General features: G+C 34.4%; 1 pseudogene; it reads left to right on the forward strand.

Annotated features, from left to right (window-relative positions):
• The first annotated feature begins 6,709 nt into the window (after positions 1 to 6,709).
• On the forward strand, positions 6,710 to 8,016 carry LOC143578227 (methylsterol monooxygenase 1-1 pseudogene; annotated as a pseudogene).
• Positions 8,017 to 25,491: the final 17,475 nt, after the last annotated feature.

Genomic DNA, 25,491 nt, shown 5'->3' on the forward strand with positions numbered 1-25,491 from the left:
TTATACCACTTGGGTCTATCGGATCGCTGGTTCTCTCCACCTCCTTCTCCCCGTCTTCGAAAAAGACTCGTCCTCGAGTCTTAACTACATCGAAAAAATCATTGACACCCCGAGATGAAAGACTAGCTCCTTTGTTTTTGTTACTAGACAACTTGATAATCTTTAAAAACAAACTTGAAAACTTCAAAAACAAGTCACCGGTTTCATATGGAGCATTGGAGTGTTTCTTGTTTACTTTATTCATTCTAAAAAAAATTCCATGCATTACACGTAAATTGGTTATGAGATGCATGCTTGCCTCAAACTTCCAACCCATAATTTCTCTAATTTGAAGATCACATGCATATGGAATATTTAAATCAGTAGACTTATTATCGGGAATTTTGCACAAATTTTTAGCAACCAATATCTTCTCTTCCAGCTCGAAATTCAAATTCCTAATATATCCCAATTCTTGTGAATTCAATTCCGTAGGAGATCTCGTAATAGTCAAACCTTCCATAATATTTGCCGGCACTAATAGAGCTTCCGAACCATCACCACCCGCTACCTCATCATTGCCCAAAGCCACCTCCTCACCATCTGTGTTCATCGCAGACCCAGCCGTAGCCACCCCATCATCCATAGCTCCGCTACGAATATTTTGCAAAAACAACCATTCTTCTTCATCAAAATCAAATCCGTCTTCATCATACTTCGGACCTTCTTCCAATAAATCAATCCCGGCAAACAATTTACCCCACTTAATATCATCTTCCTCGTCCCCGTAATCATCAAACACGGGTGGCGAATCATAGATAAAGTCACCATTGAAAGAAATCACATCTTCGTCCTCATAACTTGATTCAAAGAACCGAGGTGGGTGACGGAAAAACGGATGCTCCTCTTTGTCGTCACCTTCGTCCCACACGACGATGCTAGACTCGGTTTCCGCCTTGCACATCTCCCGTTGTAACTCGAGATCGCGGACTCGTTTTCGGAGCCGTTCGATCTCTTCCAGATCGCGGACTCGTTGTCGGAGTCGTTTGATCTTCATAAGATCCCGTGGGTTGGAACAGACTCCACCGCTGCCTCGGTCGGCGAATCTACGAATAGGACATCGATCTTCTCCACGAGCACACGAATAGAAAACCCTCCTTTCGTTGCCTCGGTCGGCGATTCTACGAGCAAGAAAGTATTCATCTTCATGTCGAGCCATTTGAGAACCAAAAGCTCTGATACCAACTGATACAGTTTCGGAAGCGATCAATGGCTCAAGACACTCATGATAATCAAAGACGATAAAATCGAACCAAAGGTTCAAAGAACAATGTTCTTATATTTAATATTCAACCAAAAACTAATAATCTAAACAACCTTGAATCCCTATTTATACTAAACATGGAAAAAGATAAACTAGGAAACGAGATAACATAAAAAAATAAAAGATACTAAAAATCAAAATTCAAACAAAGAGATTTGCATCAAATCTGGTTTGCATTTTCATGGGCTTCAGCTTTCTTCTAGTGTGATAATATTATTTAGCTTTTTATGATATCTTGTGCCATGGTGTCAGGTTTTTGGATTTGATATGATGAGACTTTTGCATTGGGTATTTTGTTCCCAGTATCAATATGAGTTAAGTCACATTTATAAACAACAAATGCTTCAAACAAGTTTATTTTTCAGTTATTCAACCAAAGATTTTTGATGTGTGAAAATATATATTAAACTTAAATAATACTAAAGTTTACACAACGGCAAGTGTACTGATTGTGATATAGTAAAGCGATGGTAAGTCCGGATTTTGAATTTGTGGACAGGCAAGAAGGCTCGCAATACTAAACCTCTATCGAGTTCTACGCGTTAATAGATTGACGGATTTTATAAAACTAATTGTTAACTAATAAAGCTACTACAATAAATGACTAGATGACTTAAAAGTAAACACAAACTCGAGCCAAGAACAAACAAACACGCAACGATACCAAAGATGAAGAAACGACTACCTAGGCTAGGAGTCCTATTGACTGTGTAACTATTCATGGAATTAACAAATCACACCACACTGGGATATAAAGTTAAATTAAAGACTCGTTAAAGCTCGCTAGATCACTATCCTATTGATAGTCTAATTATTCACGAAACTGATTAATCACACCAGAAGATAAATTAACTAAGACTAGCTAAAGCTCACTAGATCACCTCTCGGTCTCACCAACTAACACTAACGGGCCTAAGAAGATAAAATAAACATGAAAATAGCAATCACTAATGTACCATGATGTTCTCATATAAGATCAATCCTTTTTACCACCTTTTGTGGTTGATCTCATAGTTAACGTGAATGTTGTTAGATCTTATGGTCGATCTCATTATTAGCATGACCATCAATATAATTTGTTCAATTATGTCCAACATATTTCACTTCAATATAATCAAATTCACTTACGGGAATGGAGTGAAACCAAACAATTTTAGGGTTTTCATTATTTTCTCATTCATACAGATATGAGATCATCGAACATGTTATATTATTTCAATATTATTATTGCTATTTTAGGATCATAATTAAGGCGTGACAAACAAAAATTGTCTTATCCAGCTTTCCTCATAAATAGTCTTCTCATAACATCGATTGAGAAGTAATTACATGTTCAAGTCATGTAAAATTATCGAGCTATTATTCTATAGCCTTTAGTAATGAGATTCGAAAAATATGACGCTTTAGGTGTCATATATAAGCACATCAATCTCTTTCGTTAGAGTGGTAAACAAAACTTTGGTTAGTTGTAAGTATGCATTGAGTGAAATAATACAATACCCGATATTATAACATGTCAACATATAAAATATAAGTTATAATATAACACTATAAGATAAGTGTTTTTATCATTTACAAACGAATATATATGTTTATGTATTAACTAGCAACCGTAAGTATAGCTTATCTTCAAATATCTATCGATTAGTTTGAAACATAAACAAGTAATACACCCCCCCCCCTTTTTTCTCCCTTGTCAATTTATTATTCATTTAATAACACATATATCATTTTTGACTTTTTACTGCACAGTATACAACCTATGAGTTATAGTTAACAAAGTTCATATATGAATATGCTTACGATATTATGTATATAGACAATGCATATTTCAAAGTAAAATTACAAAAATTCAAATCCATGAAAATAATTTCTATGCTTACGATATTATGAAATTATGCATCTTAAATCATAAATTACAGCTCTTATATCTGCATGCATATGCAATTTATACTTGGACAGCTAGATCTATATATGTATTTAACAAAAATCATGTTTATATGATGCAACCAAATCTTATATCAATAATTAAGATCCTGTTAGGCTATTATTATAAATCTCATGCATCTCATACAATCAAAAGTGTATAAAAATTGATTTAATATAAAAGGTATATATAATTTAAGGGTGTAAATGAGCCGAGTTGCTCGCGAGCTACTCGAGATCGGCTCGTTAAAAAGCTCGTTCGAGCCGAGCTTTATCGAGCCCGAGCCCGAGCCCGAGCTCAAGCCTAAAAATAAGCTCGTTTAATAAACGAGCCTGAGCCCGAGCTTTACTTATCGAGCTCGAGCCGACTCGCGAGCCTAAACGAGCCTGCATTTATATAATTTTTTTAAAATATATATTTAATAGTTATTAATTAATAAATATAATGTTATGAAAAAATAAATAAAAATAAATAAATAATATCTATTCTTTTATAAATAAAATTATAATAGAAAATAATATTTAAAATAATAATAATTATATAAAAAAATTGATAAATAGTAAACGAGCTGAGCCCGAGCCGAGCTCGAGCTTCAAAATCCATTCACAAGCCGAGCTCGAGCTTTGAAAATAGAGCTCGAAACGAGCCGAGCTCGAGCCTAGTCGAGCTCGGGCTTGGCTCGGCTCGTTTTCACCCCTAATATAATTTCATTTGAAGTATATATAATTTGATTATATTGACATAAATATCCACATAATTTTAATTCATATAGTTTAGGTAATTAATTATTTGATTAAATGTTGGATTGATATGTTTTGATTACACTGACATAAATATGTTTTCATTAAAAATAAAATAATTTGAACGGGAAATTTATGCTGAGAATGAAGCTTCAAGTGACATGTGTTCATAGTTATTTTTTTATTACTAATAAGCAGATATCTATTAATAAATATGATCTTCATCCAAATTAATCCCACCACCAATAAGAAAAACCATTTAAAATTATAAATTATAAATTGTTTTTAGTTAGAAAACAAAATATTAAACGTATAATTTACTTATCAATTACGGATTTGTTGAGCAATACGCAATTCAAAATTGTATTATGATAATAAATATTAACCTAAATTTAACCCAAAATTGTATGAATTACAACATGATTCATGTATGAGAGAATGAAGAACAATGATTGTTAAGAATGCAATACCGACTCACTTTAAGATGTGTAATTCAACTCCAAAAACAATTTGTTCTGATAATGTGTTGTAAAACTAGCCTATTATCAAAACCCAATAAATAACTAAAAAAGGAAAAAAAAAGAAAAACTCACCTCAAAGAACCCTTCGGGTTTCATATAGCCAGAGATTAGAATGGTCTTGAAGGAGTTGTTTGCTCCGCACCTTTTAACTGGCATAAATATTTATTTCAATTTCTTATTTGGTCTTACGTAAATCAGGTTCGCTCATCAACATTTTTAACTTATTTTAATGTAATCCTTGATCCACTCAAATTATTTACAATCATAAACAAACTTCTACATGAATGAATATATCTTGAAGATTGACTTTCATCTTAGTATATTACATTTCCAAATATTCGAATATCGTTGTGTCGTTAATTATTAAATTCTTGCTATACGTTTTAGTAAAAGATAATATACACATAGAATAACATCCTCATATGCATTTATGCACTTATCTTGACTATTATAGCCTTATATCTGTATCCAACGATAAACATATATAAAAGCCAAGTCTAAACTGTTGGTGAAAGGGGTAAACTTTATACACATATAGGTAGTTGTTTTCCTCTTGCGCCATGAAAGAGCTCCCAAGAAAACTATTATGATATGCCACTAAGGCTATCTGTAGTGGGCGGCAACTTTGGGGCGACAAGGGCGACGAGGGGCGACAACACCGCCCCCTGGGGCGATAAATTGGGCGACAAAGGTGAGGGCGATGAGAATTTGTCGCCGGCTTGTGTGTGTTATTATCATTATTATATTGTGTGATATATTTATATATATGACTACAACACCATTACACCCCTAAAACAAAAACACATTCTTTGCTAACTGTGCATCACATGTCTCAAATCGCTTCATTTTGTAGCTCATCCACCACATATAGCTGAAGTGTCCCAATCTCTTCATATCAAGTTTTCCACTTTAATTGATCAACATGGACATTGTATTAGATGAGAAACGGATATATTAATTAAATGAAAGATCTTTAGATGGACTTTAATTTCATTCCTTCAGCCGACTTGTGCACTAAGTTTCTCCCTAATCCTTTGGCTAGATGGTACTCAGATTGTGTTGTGTGCGCACAAACTCAACAAATTCCACGTTACGCATGATGAGCTCATAAATCAAGCTATATCTAACACATAAGTATCTTATCGTGTATTGGAATCCCAGCCAAAGGTTCAATCCCTTGGATTCCATCAAGCAGTGTCCTCTTGGAATCCCCATGGTCTAGTAGCGTTTTGCCAATTACCCTTGAGGTTCCATGGCGCATGAAACAAGAATAGTTTTGAACAAGTGTGTATTCACATCCCTAACTCGTATCAATGCTTATTTAAATATCTTATTTGATTTATAGCGAATCTAATTATACTCAAGCAACAATGATAACACTAAAATCAACAATCACATTAATATCAGTGTCCCAACGAACTGACCATGCATCTCCTATTTTGGTGATAATTTGAAAGTTGGCTCAAACCCATTAACAATAAAGTAGGTTACCATCTATACAAAACAATTAAGATACCTCCCATTGTATGCTAGATCCGCCAATGCCTCCGGGTACACATAGAAATGCATCAACTAAGTAGCCTATAATCCTAGATATTGCATGTTAGCTTTCCTGTTTTTGAGAATCTATATGTAACTTAAAAATCTATGAATACTGAGAGAGAACATGTATGGGAGTTGAAGACACGATTATGGGGGTCAACTCAAAAGGGTAATTTCACATTGAGATTGGGAGGGAACAAGTGTATTAAACTAGGATGAGGGAATATCAAAATCTTGGGAACAATATAAAAATTATTTTTGTAAAAGAATAAAATTTTAAGTTATAAGTTTTTAGGCAAATAAACAAAACTTAATAGGTGGTTTCATGTGACTCATGTTTGATTCCTGCCCCTAGTATTTAGTTTCCGAGACAAGAAGATGATGTGGGAGACTAGGCGAATATGTGGTTTTCACTAGTTGGATCCTTGAACTGATCGGGTTTTATCTCACTGCACTGCCGTGCCTTCGGGCAAGTGTTCATGGACGTTGGCCTTATATGAGAGTTTTTCCCGGATCGAAAGACAAGTATATCACGATGTGTTGAATTTTTAAAGTATACAGTAACGGGGCTCTCTAAATTGAAAATTACGATGACCTAACACACAAGAACGTCGTCATCGTTTAAAAAAAATGAAAAAAATTTGAAAAGTATACTGTATCTAAATATACTCAACATGTGCTTTTCCCATTTATTATTCTTTCTTTAAAATCTAATAACTCTTAGAAAACCCCTTCCCCCTAGTATATATAACTGATAGATCAAACAAACTGAAGTACTCCTCATCACTTGACATCACAAAAATGTTGTCCTATACGTCCTTGCAAGAGGCCGAGACCGCCATTGGTCGATCTCTCACCCGAGCCGAAACCTTATGGTTTACCTACACGGCCAATAAGTCTGATTACATCATCTACTGCCACTCCATTCCCTTTCTTTTTCTTCCATCAATCCTAGTACCTCTCTTCTATGTGCTTATCGAAAACATATTTCCCTGCACCTCTTATACTTATAAACTTCAACCCAAAACTATAAATTCTTTATATGATAACTTGAAATGTTACTTTGGTGTTACACGAACGTTCTTCCTCGTTGTTGCACCTTCACTACTCCTCTCTTATCCTACCATTAAAGTAAGAACTAATGTTATTTTATCATAAAACACATGTATATAATATATTATGCATAGAACTAATGTTATTTATAGTTATATATATACATACATTATGCATAGAACTAATGTTGTTTATAGTTGCATACATATAATATTAATTATTATGCATATATAAAAGATTGTTATTGATCTTGATTACTTGTGATCTTCATGATGTGTAGATGATTGGTATTCGAACAAGCTTGCCCTTACCGTCATTAACGGAGATTATATCTCAACTGATTATCTACTTTCTTATTGAAGACTACACTAATTATTGGCTGCATAGACTCTTTCATGTGAAATGGGTATATGACAATTTTCATGTGGTTCATCACGAATACACTGCACCTTCGGGTTTTGCTACTCAACATGCTCACTGGTTCGAGATACTGGTCTTTGGGATCCCAGGTTTTCTAGGCCCCGCGATTGTTCCCGGGCACATGATTACATTCTGGTTGTGGCTTACCGTCAGGCAGACCGAGGCCGTTGAGATTCACAGTGGGTAAGTTAATTGTATTAGTTTCACCATGCAATATATGCATGCATATAGAAAAAAATAATAATAATATAACTTACACATGTAAAAAATACGACGTGTGTAATTATGATGCAGATATGACTTTCCATGGACATTTAAAAAATGCATCCCGTTTTATGGTGGTGCCGAATATCATGACTATCACCATTACGTCGGAGGCCAAAGCCAAACCAACTTTGCGTCGATCTTTACTTATTGTGACTACATATATGGTACAAACAAGGTAGGTAACTTTTAAGTCTTAATTTCTATATATATGTTGCCTAGTTTTATACATGATTTGTTTTCTAATTTTACCAGGGCTACAGTTACCGTAAGAGACTTCAGCAACAGCAACAGCAACAGCAACAACAACAACAACAGATAAAATGGTAAATCTATTTATGTGCTAATATATAATTAATAACATACATGTATTAAAAGGTGACAATTAAATATTGCTCAATCTGTGGTTTATACAACCTTGGCTTAGAAACAGTAAAAAATAATCCACTCTTTTTCCAAATTTCATTGCTACATGAAAAAACTAATACGGTCAGATTGTCACAATCGAAAGTCGGAAAAAGGCATAAACAGTAAAACCAATTGGGCAATATTAGGTGGCCAAATATATTTAGGCAGGATTAGCTAAAATGAGCTTTAGATTAGGCAGAATAGGCATAAACAATCATGTCCGGTATCTCGAACTTCACTAGAGTCCAACGATTACCACCAATTACCGCCTAATAAAACCGATAGTATATAGAAAATGACCAAGAACATACTTTGAAAGTTTGAATACTCGCTTTTCATTGTTCACGTCTTCAAGACCTTCTGATAGATTTGAAAAAATTGGTCAGAAGACAAGCCTGCTCTAGAATCAAGTCCAAATTAATGTATATGTGTTTTTTTTAAGAAAAATGAAACCCCCAATGCCTAGGGGTGTAAACGAGTCAAGTCGTCTTGATTTTGTCTAAAATCAAGTTAGGCTCATGCCTAGTTATAAGTGAAATTCAGGTTCGTGTAAGCTGATCAATCTGCTCGATTTGAGTTTTTAGTCAGTCAATTTCGAGTATCTCATGAACAACTTTTCTCGTTTACACTTCTACGGAAAACCTTTGGTTTGGCCTTGACCACCAATGGGTTGCATTTTGCAAGATGAGTTGTGGGAATATCTTGCACTGAAAATCCTTATATTGTATTAATTAATGTTATTTAGTTGAAAGATGGATCAAAAGGTGATGGTATGCAAATTGGAGAATCATATGCTTCTACACCGGATATCAAATCAGAGTAACCATGCATCTCATCTTCTGTAGCTTCACAACTTCCATTGGTGGATTAATAAGTGAATATGTGATCATTTCACGTTTTTATTTTGTATTAATAAAGTTGGCTATACATACTGTTTATTGTTAAATCAAATAATGTTTCATATACTATGTTCTAGTGTGACCATATATATATCATTTAGCTCTTTATGATATCTTGTGTGAAGGTCCTCATGGATATTATGTGTGTAGCTTTGTTCTAGTGTGGCCGAATGCCAGTTTTACTTTATAAACAAATTATGGGTCCAGATGAACGTTAACTTTTCAATTGATTATGGGCCAAAAGCAAACATGTAGGTGATGTTTTTGTTTTTAAAATTTCTAGTTACAAACAGTCAACAATGATTGGAGTCAATTCAAGGTAATAGATCAAATTAAGCCCAATTTATACTCCCAAAAGATAATACACCACTGGGCAATCTTGTGCCGAGTTATTAAGAGGTCTGTTCGATTAAGAGGTAGTCTTTAAATGAGTCAATGTGTTTCTAAAACTCATTAATATGCTCCATGAATCGTTAAGAGGGGTTTATCACTTATCATTATTTATATCTTATGGATTCATAAGATATGTTATTACGTATATTATTAAATTTAACTTTTTAATGTATGTTTTAAACCACCGGTCTGTTACATGAGCTATATCCTAGTTGATTAATAAAATTAGTAGCAAGTTTGTCATTAATAAAATAGAATACCAAGGGGTACAAAAGTTTATAGGCCTACTGTTTATTAGGATGTCAAATTATTAAAAACATTAGTCGCACATGTACATGACATACAAATATGAAGTATTTAAGTAGGTAAATAAGTAAATAATATATATGTTAGAGCATTTAAATCATGTGTATTTCAGGATGGTTCCTCCATTTGAGTTGGCGAAACGTAGATGAATCATCTAGCTTCAGACAAGAGCTGACACGATTTGTCAAGAAGTGGGTCAAAGCAAGCCACCATCATTTTCACCATTGCCACCATCACCGCCGTCTCCTAAGCCACCATTGCCGCCTGCTCCTGCTATAATATTTAATGGTGTATGTTTTGATCTTTTTATCCATGACTTAATTTTGAAAAGGATGAGCTGGTTTTATTAGTCATCAAATTTCAGAATTTATGCATAGAACAGTTGAAAACTACAACAATAAGAGATATGAAGACAAATTATTAGTTGCTACTAGAAGTGGAGTTGATTTGGTCTCTTGGTTATTCTAAGACATTTAATAATGAAAGTAGGGGTTACCCGGTTTTTACCTGCAATAAAATATGTTATATATTAATAAAGGACTAAGCAGCAAGAAGTTGTTAATACCATTGACTTAGCGGTCTAGTTTTATGGTGTTTGTCCCCTTAAAAATGAGGTGACAGGTTCAAATCCCTGCAAATACAGTTAAAAAGATTTCAGTGAAAAGATCTGTTAAAGAAAGCTAGAAGCTAGAGCCTAGAAGGACCAACAAATACACCAAATAAAAGAAACATGCAAGATTACACCAATTGTACCGATCAATCTTGCTAGATCATTCAAGCTAGACCTATTTTTCATCCACAAGTACGAGATTGCCTTGATATCTTTCATCGATTTATCTAAATTCCAAGAACACCCATGGAATACTTTCTTGTTTCGATTTTCTAATAAGCCATAACGAAGCAAGAACTATCATATCTATTAGTTTTTTGTATCCTTTATCCCTCGTGATTTGTTCCATAGATTGCGCTAGCTCTTCGGCTCTGCATAAAATCACACCACCCCGAAACCTTGTTCCAAACTCCTCTAGCAAAATGACATTCTAACGGGGGGTTTATGGACTCACACGACACCACAATTTCCGCAAACCAAAGATTGTATGATGACATTCCTTGCCGCCAATGCGTCTTTCTAGGAATCTAATCTAGCGCAACTCTCCATCCAAAGAAATTATTATCAAACATAGATTAACCTACATGCATAAAAGTTATCATTTGTTTAGTGTTATAAGTGGCTCTTAACAAGCTATTATTAACTTTCCCAATGGTTTACCAGATTTATTTATCAATGAGTTCAATATGGGTGGTGATGGATCTACTCCACTTATGGATGTACAACGAAATATGCTTTCACTTTTTTCTTTTCTTTAATTATCATATTTGCACATGCTATGATCGTAGAGATGAACACGGTAACGGTACCGAAAATTGCCAAAAATAGGTCCCGATACCGTAAATGCTCGGTATGGTGCCAGTATTTACGACAATAAGTCTGTAAAATACCGATACCGTATTATACCAATCACGAAAACTTAGAAAATGGATATTGTACCTAGCACCATTTTGCTCATCCCTACGTGACAAATGCGTTGTCTCGCAAGTGGCAAGACCCAACAAAAAAAACAAAAACATATGAGAGACATATTTAATTTCGCCATCTTAGAATAAAAACAAATACGCGTATGCATCATAACCAAAGAATATTAAAAACTTACCAAAGCACGAACCAATCAATAATAATCCAAAACAAAAAATAAAACAAGTCTATAAAGTATCTATCCAAGCACAAGCAGTTTCACAGTTTAGCCCCTCATAATAACTGATGAAAGAAAGATAAAATATATATCGGTTCATCATAGAATAAATAAAAATAGTTAAACTGTTAGCATGTTCATCTAGTAGCCTGCTTGACGTTACTGGGTGCCTGCTTCTTTTAATTCTTGATTTCTTCCCAACCGTAAACGTTTTGAGCTCCTGCCTTGGTGCTTGATTTCTTTTCTTTTTTCCTTTTTGTTGTTTTGTTTTCTTTTTCTACTCCAACAGCCGTAACCGTGTTACATGAAAGTCCATTAAAAAGAAAACATTTACACCTCTAGCCAATTTCTTCTTTAATTATTTTTGAGCCGGCACACTTTTCTTTTCTCCTGCATAAAATTCCAACGTTCAAATATATCAATTACAATAATAATTGTTGAATTCGATTTCTAATAATTGTTGGAGACTCACATTTACTTTCAATTTATTATCATTGGTCTATTTTATTTCTATGACCAACCAACTTTAAAAATATATTATTATTAGTGCATTTTGTAAATAATTAATATGTAAATACGAATACCTAAAATGTACCCATCACATTTGAATATGAACCAATTGGACGATTTATTTAACAAAAACAACCTTGAAGTTACTCAAAAATGTAGGAAATATTCATAATATTTATATATAATTTAGCACATATCATCTTTTAATTTTTCTTAATTTAAGTTTAATTAATCTTTTTAAATCATCTTTTAAAAACCAAATTATTCAATCTTTTATAGTCTAGTTTTGCTATTCACTATTCATAGTATGTCTAGGGTTCGATATCCCAGACTTCCTTTACCTATATTACATTCGAAAGTTACGCTCGTCTGTTGTTAGTGGTCTAGTTTAGGTTGTCCAAGTTTAGTAGTTATTACTAGTTGTGTCTAGGTTAGTTTTTGCTAAAATTCATAGACCATGTTTAGCACATCACTCGCACCTCTTTGAGCATGATTCTTGGATTCGAGTTTATCATACTACCTACATGTTTCTTTTTCTTGGTCACAACTAAGCCAACTTCAAAATTACCACTGTTTAGACTATTTAGAACTACATTACCCGATTCCAGATAAGAAATGTTTGTTTTCTCAATTTCATGACCAACTATCATGGTACTCAAAGCAATTCTTCTATCTACCTTTGATGTATGTTCTTTCTCGAACTTAACTCCTTCATTCGTTCATTCATTCGTATCACTGAACTTTGCATAAACCTCATGTGAACTCCAACGTCAAATTTGTTGGTTTTTTTTTATTTTTAACCTTTTATACTCCATCATGACAACCCGTAACATAAGACAGGGCTACCTTCTCATGCACCTCATCCAACACGACTTATCTCTCGCTTTGTTTGGTTACTGTCACAGTTACGTATTAATAATATGTACTTTCTCCTTCAGCCATAATTTCCTCATCATCTATATACAAAATAACAATAGATTATGCCAAGATTGCTTTTAGTTGATTCTTGATTCCTTCCATGACTTGAACCTTCGTTTTTATTACAAGATTTTGGATAACTTCTGCTCTTCAATTAGATTTCTTCATGTGATCGGTAATTTTACTGCAATCAAACTTAATCACCTGCAATCAGATTCTTTACTACGCTCGAAAACTTAAAACCTTCGATCGGAACCTTAGTTGTGATCGGAAACACCATAACACAATGGGAAATGATTACGAGAATAAACAAAAAGTAATAAAAATGACCTTTTATTTCCGCTCTATTAACCAAAAAAAATGGGGTAACTAACCTCAATTTTAGGAGGTAAACACTGGCCTTTCCTTGCTTCCAGATACGGTTGTGGATGACTCTCGATCGATCTTCAAGTAGCCTTTGGTGTTCTCCTCATAGTGATCTTGAACCATATCGGCTCTGATACACTTGTTGAGCTTATTCAATCAAGGGAATCAAGAAATCCAAACCCAAAATTGCATAAACCTTACGCAACTCTTTTTATTAATAATAAACAAGAACGAAATACAACTAAAGTGAAAACTATTGATGGGTTTATATAACACCCACAATCATAATACTACTCGAACTAGGAAACAATTAATTATAATATACATATTAAACAATATCTTTATCTTAGAAATTAAGACAAATGTAAAATAAACTTGGACTCCAAGAAAACAAGATTGCCTATTTAACTTAAGATCACCATAATTGCCCCTTTGGATCATCTGTGTCACCCTTATACTTATCGTAATACTCATTTAGGTCCTTCAAGTTAGCATCGAACCAAGTTTTATATCATGAACACCTAAAAATTGTGACACTGTTGTGACCTTCCCATTAGTTAAAAACATTTCAAAACACCACTGGCACACTTAATCTTGCAAATCAACCACAAAAATATTACTTAATCTTGTGATTCTGGAGACTTCGGATATAAAAGATCTCTACACATCATGTTTGTGTGTAAGTTGGGGAAACTATTGAAGGTTAATTCTGAATTATTAGAATTGTTAAGAGTTTAATTTGTTATGTTTTATTATAGTTTATTTATTTTAATTAATTAAATAATATAGGTTTAGGAAAAGTTTTCTTTTGGAGAGCAAGCATAGTAGATCTATAAATAAGAATATAGATTATTGTTTATATTAAATCTCGTGTTAGTTTGTTTGATGTGATTGTTTAATCCGTTTGGGCCAACAACCATAAATGTTAAAAGACAAATACCATACATTGCACTTGCACACATTATATATGTTAAAGAAGTTGGTCGGTATGAACAATGCCACTGGCATGGGTTTTAGACAAAGAAGTCGCCTTGCCAAGTGATGTGCGCGCTTCCCTTCTACCTGTGTGACACGGGTTCGGTCGTCACCCTGGCCGGTTCATTTTTGTTTTTTTGGCTTGCTACTCATACAGGGCTAACTGCTTCGTTGTCTATTTGTCTACTGGTATAACATTTGTGTAAAATTGTATCCCCTACAAGCAATTAAGATACTCACATGTTTATATTTTTACATTTTAATACTTTTATTATTTTATATTTAAAATTAATATATATAATACATATTTTGTTCTCAAATGCTAAATTTGGTTAGGTTGTTTGTCAATCATGGTTTTGTCTTTTGGTTATACAATCTTTTGTAAATTCGTTTTCGTGTTTCCTTTATAATTACATGACTTATTTTACATTTTGATATCGAAAGGCAAGTTGTCGTAACTTCACGCACTTCTCTTTATACGCTTAACCATGTTAATCTTGTTGCCGCGACACGTAGACGATGTCACCAAGTATGATGATATTTGATAGCACAAATGGACCACCATCGATGTCGTCCATAATCATAGAAAAATAAATAAATAAATAAATAAATAAATAAATAAAAATAATAATAAAAAACAAATGGACCACCATGATGATATCCGTTCGTTTATTAGATAAACGAACTTTCAGTTGAATGTTTGATCCATTTATAGATTTTAGATTACCAAATGAGATTTGTTTGGTGATTGTGAGATTGCATCTAGTGTGTGGGTTTCTATTATCAAATGGCTAAATTTGTCGTCAATTCAGACTCTTTCTAGAATAAGAATCCTAAACCGGCTTGATTTGGTCTCTAATTATGGTAATAAGAGAAAGCTTAATCATGACATTATTCTTACAGCTTGATGGATTATTCAGAGATATTTAAACAATGTTTTCTCGCGAAAAAAGGGAGGAAAGATCTCATTATAGACAATATTATCGATTACTCGTTTTGGTGGCTTGGTAATAGAGAGAGAAATTGTTCTCTTAAGAGTAAGAATAAAATCCTCTCATTGTCATTGTTATGTAATTAACTTTTTGTTTGTTTTCTTGCTTTTTACTAGTTTTTATATAATTGGTCATTGAAAATAATATAAAATAATTATGAAAAGAAAAGAGACTTCAAGAGTTTTCTAATGGAAGATGCTTTCTTTCTTATCCTATATGCATAAGAAACGACGGGGGTACGATCTCACAAGTGGCAAAACCCAATTAATAAATAAAATAAAAAGGAAAAATAAAAGAAAAGACTCACAACAAAAAAAACGGGAGACATGTAGTTGATATTTCACATCTGGAGATAGACAATTTTTCATTTCTTTTTTTTTTTCTTCACATAAATTTATAAGTATTACTACCGACAAACATGTCATAATCCTAAAAAGTAAAATCCATGATCGATTTTTCTTTTTTTCAAACTAGTTGGTTTTACCAAGATAAAAGTGGGTTCCAAATGTATCTCAAAAGTGATAATGAGTTTTAGGTGTTCTTCAATCTAAGATGAAGGAAATGATCAAATGGCGTGCCAACTTAATAGTGACGTGCTAGTTAGAAATGACTGGATCCGTCATCTAAGATGGCTGGATCCAAGATTTTTCCCTTCCGTCACATGACAGTTTAACATGAAATCCTCCATTTAATGTGGAGGGACTGAACTCCATGTTTTCATTTTTAGCAAACATACGGTATAATAAAAAAGATATGAATGTTATACGAGGTAACTTGAAAATAAGTGAAACTCACTGATGTGGTCATGGTCATGTGACGTACGTACTCTTTTAAAGAATATGCGGAGATGAGAGATTCTATAAAAGCGTGGTGTGAGATTTTATCGTCGATTAATATGTAATTTTTAGGATGGTTATTTATGTTTTATTAAGTTATGTTTAAGTAATTTCTATTTTAGTAATCTATGTTTAAGTAATTTGTGTTTTAGTAATTTCTTTTTATGTAATTGTTAGCATGGCTAATAGATGTAACTTTATGCTACTCATGTGAGAGTATATTCGTCTTTTAATGTGTTACAATTGTCATCAAAGCGCAAAAATCAAGTTTAAACATTTGTTGTTCGGTTGTTATCAATAAAACATAGACTTAGGCAAACAAGTTTATTGAAACCAAAGCAAACATCAAATAGACCAATACCCTCCTACATTAGACACTTAACAACAAAAAATAGTAACAAGATAATATGGTGATGTTCTTCAAACGGTTCTTTGATTGAAGGACGGTAACTTCATATTCTAGTATGTTTTTAGAAAAGTCCAGCAACAGCACGATCACACGTGGGCTGGTCTATCTAACCTATAAATTTTTGACATGTGAGAGCATATAAGGTATCTTAAATTTAAAAAGAAATGGCAAATTAATTAACATGGAAAATTAAGGTTTTTACAAAAACACGGACATGAATAGAATCTAGGTTTGCGATCGGTGTAGTGTGAACAACATCATATTAAACACAGTTGCAAATCGTCATTAAGAATTTATGATGTAAGGTTATGTACCATCAATTAAAAACTTAGACATATTTATGTCTTAAAATCTCACATCATGCTTTTATAAAATCTCTCATCTCTACATATTCTTCAGAAGAGTTCGTACGTCACGTGACTATGACAACACCCATAAATTTGTCAAAAATAAAATTTTTGGAGCTCAGTCCCTCCATCTCATATGAGAGTTTCACTTATTTTCAAGTTACCCCCTCCCTCCATCTTAGATGGAGGATTTCATGTTATGTTACCAAGTGGTGGAAGGGAGAAATTTTGGATCCAGGCCATCTCACATGGCAGATCCAGTTATCTCTAACCAACACGTCACTACTAAGCTGGCACGGCATTAGATAAGTTCCTCCATCTTAGACAGAAGAACACCGAAAACCATTAATACTCTTGCCAGACACCTAGAACCCACTTTATTACTAGTTTGAAAAAAAAATCCCCCAAGATCTGGAGTTTCGCCTTGAAGAACCCTTCAGGTTTCATAGGGCCAAAGATTAGAATGGTATTGAAAGAGTTGTGTGCTCCGCACCTTCTAACTAGTATACATATTTTTTTCAGTTTCTTGTTTGATCTTACGTAAATCAGGTTCGCTCATCAATATTCCCTTATTTTAGCGTAAGCATTGATTCAAAAGTATTTACAATCATAAACAAACCTCTACATGTATGAATATATCTTGAAGATTGAATTTTTCATCTTAGTATATTACATTTCCAAATATTCTAATATCGTTGTGTCATTAATTATTGACATTTTGCTATTCGTTTTAATAAATGAAATATACATAGCTTAACATCCTGATATGTACTTATCCTGATTATTATAGCCTTATATATATATCCAACGATAGGCATACATAAAAGCCAAGTCTAAACTTTTGGTGAAAGTGGTTAACTTTATACACATATAGGTAGTTCTTTTTCGTCTTACGTCTTTCATGGAAGAGTTCTCAAGAAAACTATTAAGTAAAACTTCACCCTCACCTCACTTGCACGTCAAACCCATACCTTGGTATGATATACCACAATTGTCTCAATCTCTCCATAACAAGTTTTCCACTTTAATTTAGCATTGACATTGTATTAGATGAGAAACGGGTATCTTAAATGAAATATCTTTAGATGGACTTTAATTTCATTCCTTCAGCCGACTTGTGCACTAAGTTTCTCCTTAACCCTTTGGCTAGATGGTACTCAGATTGTGTCGTGTACGCACAAACTTAACAGATTTCACGCTAGGCATGATGAGCTAATGAATCAAGCTATATCTAACAAATAAGTGTCTTACGAAGTATCCAAATCCCCGCCAAAGGCTCAATCCCTTGGATTCCATCTAGCGGTGTGTCACACCCCTATCTAAGGCCTAGGAGTGCGACCCATAAGTTGGTATCGTGTTTGTAAATAAATCAGAGTTACGTTTATTTGCGGAAAACTTATAAAACTTTAAGGATCAAAAGTGTAATTTATATATACATTCAAAAGACGGGATTATAAAACATCCGTTTTAAGTTATTACAAAATATTTATGTGTTTATAAATTTACAAACCACCATATTAAGTTATTACAAAACAATCCGAGCCATCGGATATTTATAGCACTTCGACACTTCCAAGCGCTAATCTTGTTCACCTGCAAAAATGTAATAAAATACGTCAGCAACGAATGCTGGTGAACACGCTGAAGCAAAATAACTTCTTTTACTTTATTACCCCTCGAGACTACGCCTGCCTCGGCCCAACGTGGCTTAGGAATAACAAAGTCAAACAACACATTATAAACTAAAGCCTCTACGCTAGGTCACCTCAGCAAACACCGCAGCGTTCGACTTAGTTAAGTACCCGTAAATATACACAAACGGTCGTACTCCCTGCAGGAGAGCATCCTACGACCAAGGGTGGTGCGATCATGCCCATACATCGCATAGTACCACCTATGTAAGGATCCAGACATACGTATACCACAGCCTGAGGGCTAGGTTTATACCCATAGTTATAACGGTTTTAGGAACACATAGTTCATTGTAAACAATTTCATATAACAAGTTTGACTCATTTGAAAACAAGTTTAAAAGTTTGGGGGCGTATTCACCTTATCTCTTTAGGATCGGCTTCACTCACCGTCCAAGGGTCTTTCCCTTTTCTTTATCTCGAACCTATAGTTACGAGTATAAATATTTGTTAGTCGGATACACGATCGGGCTTAAGACCTTTAGTCTTATATCCCAATCCTCGATTGAACCTTTAGTTCAATTCTTATTTACTTGAAAACCTCTTGGTTAAATGTAAATTATAAACCTTTAGTTTGTATTCAAAACCCGACGTTTCTTCTTCTCCAAGAAACGTAATCTTTTCTTTTATTATTTACGAATACTCATTATTCAATAAATAATAAATTCATAACAAAGAATATGTACATATATACTTACACACATATATATGTTTATCTTAACATATCATTTCTTTATTCTTTTCTTTGTTATGTTTGCATTTCTTTTCTTTTATCGAGGTATCGAGTATATCCTCGACTTTAGGCCTAAGCCTTGAATATAATATAATATTATATTAAATTCATTATGACGCCTAACCTTAGTGGCGTACCGGAATCCTAGGGACTTGAGCAGCACTTCGACGCCGCTTTATTTCTCGATCGTCAAACAAGTACACCAAACTTCAATACTCGTTGACACTCTTATCGAGACTCATTGCCATTTCAACAACACCTTCTTGGTATGTGGGAGGAGGGTGGCACAACTTCTTTAAGGAAACATCGGTATACAATTGAAGGTTCGGGACACGCATAATGAGGAAATATGGCACGTTTATCGAGGTAAATTGAATATACGATTGTGGTATTGTAGAGAGATGTTAGAGAGAGGTAAGAGAGCTGAGTTGTGGGATGCCAAGAATGAAACCCGGACCTTGCTATTTATAGGCGAAATTTGGTGTCCCATCGCGCTACGCGATAAGTCCTTGGGCAGGCCTATCGCGTACCACGATATAGGCCTGATGACGCAACGGTATAGACATGCCACGTGTCGACACGTGGCAGGCGCCGCTACACGTGGCGGCAGTGTTGCTACGTGGCAGCACCTAGTGCCACCGTGTAACATCCTAAAATTTTAATGTTGAATAAAGAAAGTTACGTTTAGTGATTTCGCGTTATTAATTATTTAATATCGAGTAAGGAGCGGATCATGGACTTGGATTAATTGAGATGGGTTAAATGAGAATGGGTCTTAGGTCCATGGGATTTAAGGGATATAAATATCCCCTAAACCCCAAACTATCATTCATTTCACCTTATTTTCTAACACTCCAAAACACACACACCACACACCAAACCCCGCCGGCCGGCCGAGGAGAGGGGCGACCAGATCCGAGAGAGAGAGAGAGAGAGCGTTGGTTGTGATTAAACAAGTAAACGAGATCCAAACAAGCTCAAAAAAGGTATGATTCTTGATCTTTGAAGTTTAAAGATCCAAGTTTTATAGTGTAGATACGACCGAAAATGGTTGGGAAACGTAGTGGGTGATGTCGAACCATAACAAGGGTGTTAAAATCGCCAAAATGCTTGATAGAAACCAAAACAGCGGCTGATCTGGGCAACTTCGCCGCGAACTGGGCAACTTCGCCTTCAAAGCGATAACTTCGCCTTCAAAGCGATAACTTCGCCTGAGGCCAAGTTCGCCTAATTGATAACTTCGCTTACGGCCAAGTTCGCCTAACTGGTAACTTCGCCTAAAGCCAAGTTCGCCTGATGACAACTTCGCCTAGAGCTAAGTTCGCCTGAGGTTTAACTTCGCCTAAAGCCAAGTTCGCCTGATAACTTCGCCTAGAGCTAAGTTCGCCTGAGGTTTAACTTCGCCTAAAGCCAAGTTCGCCTGATAACTTCGCCTAGAGCTAAGTTCGCCTGAGGTTTAACTTCGCTTAAAGTCAAGTTCGATTAGAAAATAAATTAAAAATCTAATGAAAAATGTGTTAAGACAGTTAATCGACCCCAGCCAGGGGCTCTGCCCCTTGGACCCTGCTAGGGGCTGCCGCCCCTAGACCCCGCTGCCAGGGGCGCTGCCCCCGGACCCCCGTTCGTTGTGGGTCATATAAAGATAGAAATACATTATGAGAAGTGATAGTTAATTGACACGTATACTTGTTATACAGTCAGCCGTGCACAACTGAAGAAAGGGATTACGATTAACGGTGAACGTAACCGTGTTCAGGTGAGTTCTAGCCCATTCCTTGTTATCTTTTCGGGGCTGTGTGCATACTTGATGTGTTGTTAATACATTTATCCTAAGTGATAAGTGTATGCCATATGTGATATATGTGATAGGTATGAATGATTGCTTGATGGTACGTGAACGATCTTCGGATATTGCACGTACTGTCAGGTTGTAACGTTATAAATAAGGTAAGTATGATATGTATGTTTATGTGTATGAACGTAATAAAGTTAATAAAAGAAGGAAATGACGGTTGTATGGTTGTATGGTTACGAAAAGGGTACCGAGCCCTAATAATACTCGAGGTATGATGTATGGTTGTATGGTAACGAAGAGGGAATCGAACCCTTCTAATATTCGAGAACTAGGGACCAGACCCTTATAATATCTGTGATGTTAGGGACCAGACCCTTATAATATCTATGATGTTAGGGAATCGAACCCTTCTAATATTCGAGAACTAGGGACCAGACCCTTATAATATCTGTGATGTTAGGGACCAGACCCTTATAATATCTGTGATGTTAGGGAATCGAACCCTTCTAATATTCGAGAACTAGGGACCAGACCCTTATAATATCTGTGATGTTAGGGACCAGACCCTTACAATATCTGTGATGTTAGGGAATCGAACACTTCTAATATTCGAGAACTAGGGACCAGACCCTTATAATATCTGTGAGGTTATAGGGCGAAAGGCTCTTTAAAACGTATGATTATGTATGTAAAGAAAGTATGAAGGTAAAAATGAAAGTATAAGCACTTAGGTGTGTATGAAGGAAAGTTAAGAGGTTAAGTAAGAAATGTAAGAATGTATTGTATGATTATGTGATTAACTAGAACTCACTCATCGTAGCTGACTTTTAGTATGCACGCAGGTGAGTAGGATGAGGCAGCTCGCTTGAGGAGACACGTGGCACTGAACAAGAGTCTGGCATCTGAAGACTTATGATGTTTTAATTTTAATGCTTTAATGTTGAAAGACAAAGGATGTTTTGAGACAAGTTATGAATTATGTAATGTTTTATGAAAGTTTTATATTCCGCTTAAATGTTTTAATTAACTCTGATATTTAGAACTGTGTTTATGAGTAAATCCAACACGAAAGTAGGGCTACCGGTAACGGGGCCTTACACACCGTGTGCCACGTGTCACAATGTGTCAGGTACCTCATCGCGATACGCGATGGGTCAGGAAAATCAAATTTTCATTTTCAACCCTCAAGTTTGGATTTTGGCAATTTTAGTCCCTAGACTTTGGAAAGTTAATATTTTTGAACTCGAAATTTTCACAGTGTTACACGGTGTCCTCTTGAAATCCCCATGGTCTAGTAGTGTTTTTCCCCTTACCCTTGAGGTTCCATAGTGCATGAAACAAAAATAATTTTAAACTCTTTTGAACAAGCGTGTACTCCACATCCCTAACTCGTATCAATGCTTATTTAAATGTCTTATTTGATTGAAAGCGAATCTAGTTATACTCAAATAACAATGATAACACTAAAATCAACAACCACAGTAATATCATTGTCGCAATGAACCGACCATCGCCTAGCTTAGTGATAATTTGAAAGTGGGCTCCAACCCATCTAATCTAACTTATATATTAAAGCAACACAATTTTGTTCATATGATATTTAACTAAGCACTCCACATAGGATGCTAAGTGAAGTCATGTCACTATTTCCTATTATATTATTATTCATGACCCGCTTTCCTATTATAACCCATGACCCATAAGACTTTATAAAATTTTGAATAATAAATTATTATGTGATACGGGTTCCGAACCTAAGACCTTATGTTTCAAACCAAAGGTGTTTACCAACTCCACTAAAGTGCTAATTGTGTTTGATTATTTGACTTACATATATAAATGTGATTTCTCTTCAAGTATAAAACCAAAATTATATTTAATTGTTAATATTTTCATAATTCACAATAGCACATTGTCTTCTCATATTTCTTTAACACAGCCATTTAAGATTGTTCGTCATTTATCTTTTTATTTTAAAAGATAATATATTTTTATTTATTTTTTTTTACAACAAAACCTTAGTCTTTGTAATTTTAGTTTATAAATCCGTGACAACATTTTGTTATAAATATCATTTTTATATACACAATATTTAATATACCTATATCGGTATGAATGTTTTATTTTAAATAAATCAAATAACAAGATTTGATTTTCAACTTAAAATTATATTGCATAATATATCAAAAACTTAATAAAAAAGTCATAAATAAAAACTATTATATGAAATATTGAATTTACTTATTACATATAATACTTTTTTATTTTATTATACTTTCTACCCGTGTGGAACACGGGCTCTAACCTAGTTAACAATAAAATAGGTTACCATCTATACAAAAGAATGAAGGTATTCAAAATTTGAAATGGGTGTTGTCATACATGAGATTTTACTATGTAATGCTATTGTAGAATATGCAAATGAGAGCCTTTCATGTCTGTATCCCAATCTTTATCTCTATAATTGCATTAAAACAACACTACATTTTTCTCTTTTATTTAATTAAATAATATTTTTATATATATTTATCATTACAGTATTCTCTCACATCATCACAACCAATAGCAAACCTACAGAAACCCTATAAAAATATTAAAAATGTATATATACACGTATATGTGAGAGTGAGTAAGAGTGTGGCCCACCCTCCTCCGCCCGATCAAGGTTTGCAGCCATAAACCAAGCTCAAGGACTTGAGCTCCACAACGCAAACAAGTCCAACTCCTCTAGTCCAACCCTCCCCCACGCCATTTGGACCTCGGGTTAGGATGCGCATTTTTTTCTCAATAATATGCTAAAAAGCTAGACATGTGTGCTTATTTAATTTATGAAGTATAACATTGAAGATGCTCTAATACCAAGAAGTTGAAAGCCCGAAATAGTAGGTGGGGTTCTCTCTTTTATCACTCACTCACAAATAAGGAAACCCATGTAATACGACATGTGCAATTGATTTTTCCAAAAGAGGTAATCCTAAACATACCCCACTAATCAAAGTATCAAACAGACAAACACTACCCAATCACATTTTTTACAACACAAATGGTTTAACAATAATAAACTTGATTCTTTATTTCTTATATTGGTTTGCTTAGAAATAATAATTTTGAAGTACTTATTATTTATTTAGTAGAACTGATTTTAGAAAGGAAAGTTATATTTGTTTAATAAAACTAATAAAAAAACATGAAAGTATTCAATATATTTATGTCATTTGTAGTAACAACCTAACTAGTTTTTAGTGTTATGATCAACTACAAATAACTTTCATTGGTAAAGGTTGCGTTTTCAGAAAACCCTATAGAGTCATCGGGTACTTCTAAAACACGGCCACAAATGATTCGGCAAAGAGGAAACGAGAAACGAATTTAGGTTCATGAACCAAAATCGTGTAGCGAGAAGGAGCCCATTGATTCAAGTTCATGAACCTAAATTCCTTGGCATCATCCTCTACCCTGTCTCCACTGCAAGGGTTTCCACAATTCATATTGGATATGTCGTATTTCTTCTTTTCAATGCGTAAACCATCTCAATTTACCCTCCCCTGTATTATCCGAGATACGTGTGTGACCCTAATTTCTCCCAGAAACTTCATTTCTTATCTTATATATCATTTTGTTCCCATACATCCACCTCATTATCCTCATCACTACTATATACAGTTTTTACGATTGCATCTTTTTGATGGCCCAACAATCGGTACAATAGATCATAGTCAATCAAACTGCAACTATATGATTTATTCTATTTAATATTGAAGTGAGTTACATTAGTGTATATGTCCTAGTTTCATTGGACAAACACTTTTAGATACTTGAACTTGATTACTTGAGTGAACACTAGGCCTTTAATACTGACTTGGGATCTCCTTCTCTTTGTTTGTACCACTAAAGTTATAGTAAAGGTACTCGGTTTTAGAGCGACGTCTTATCTTTAAATCTTTATGCTCTAAGTCTACTCGCCACTCCTCTTGTTTGTTATTCAAGCTTCATTTACCCTTTGCTGCTAACATAGTTCATCTACAAATAGCATTCACCATGATATCGCTTCCTTGATTGACTTGGACAACTCGTTGGCGGTTGAAATGTCAAAAAAACTGATTTTCGGACTAAAAGCGTTAAATGAGCCTAAACAATCTTCGGTATAACCTAGCACCACCGCGCCTCTTCTCTATGCGACTATGCTAAATAAACACTCATCAATCTTCCCACACATAGTTTCGCAAAATCCGAAAAACGAATCTTAATATGAAAGCACAAGGTTATGCACAATGGTACACACGAAAGAATAAAGTTTTGAACACTAAGGTGTTGTTTGTTTTTCCTCAAAAGCACTTCTGTACCTCTTTTGTCTGCACTGAGAAGAGGACGCGCAGACGTTGGGCTCTGCAG

The sequence above is a fragment of the Bidens hawaiensis genome, unplaced genomic scaffold, assembly GCF_021521415.1.
Source record: "Bidens hawaiensis isolate Kalapana, Puna unplaced genomic scaffold, B.hawaiensis_p1.1 tig00029065_1, whole genome shotgun sequence".
Classification (NCBI taxonomy): domain Eukaryota; kingdom Viridiplantae; phylum Streptophyta; class Magnoliopsida; order Asterales; family Asteraceae; genus Bidens; species Bidens hawaiensis.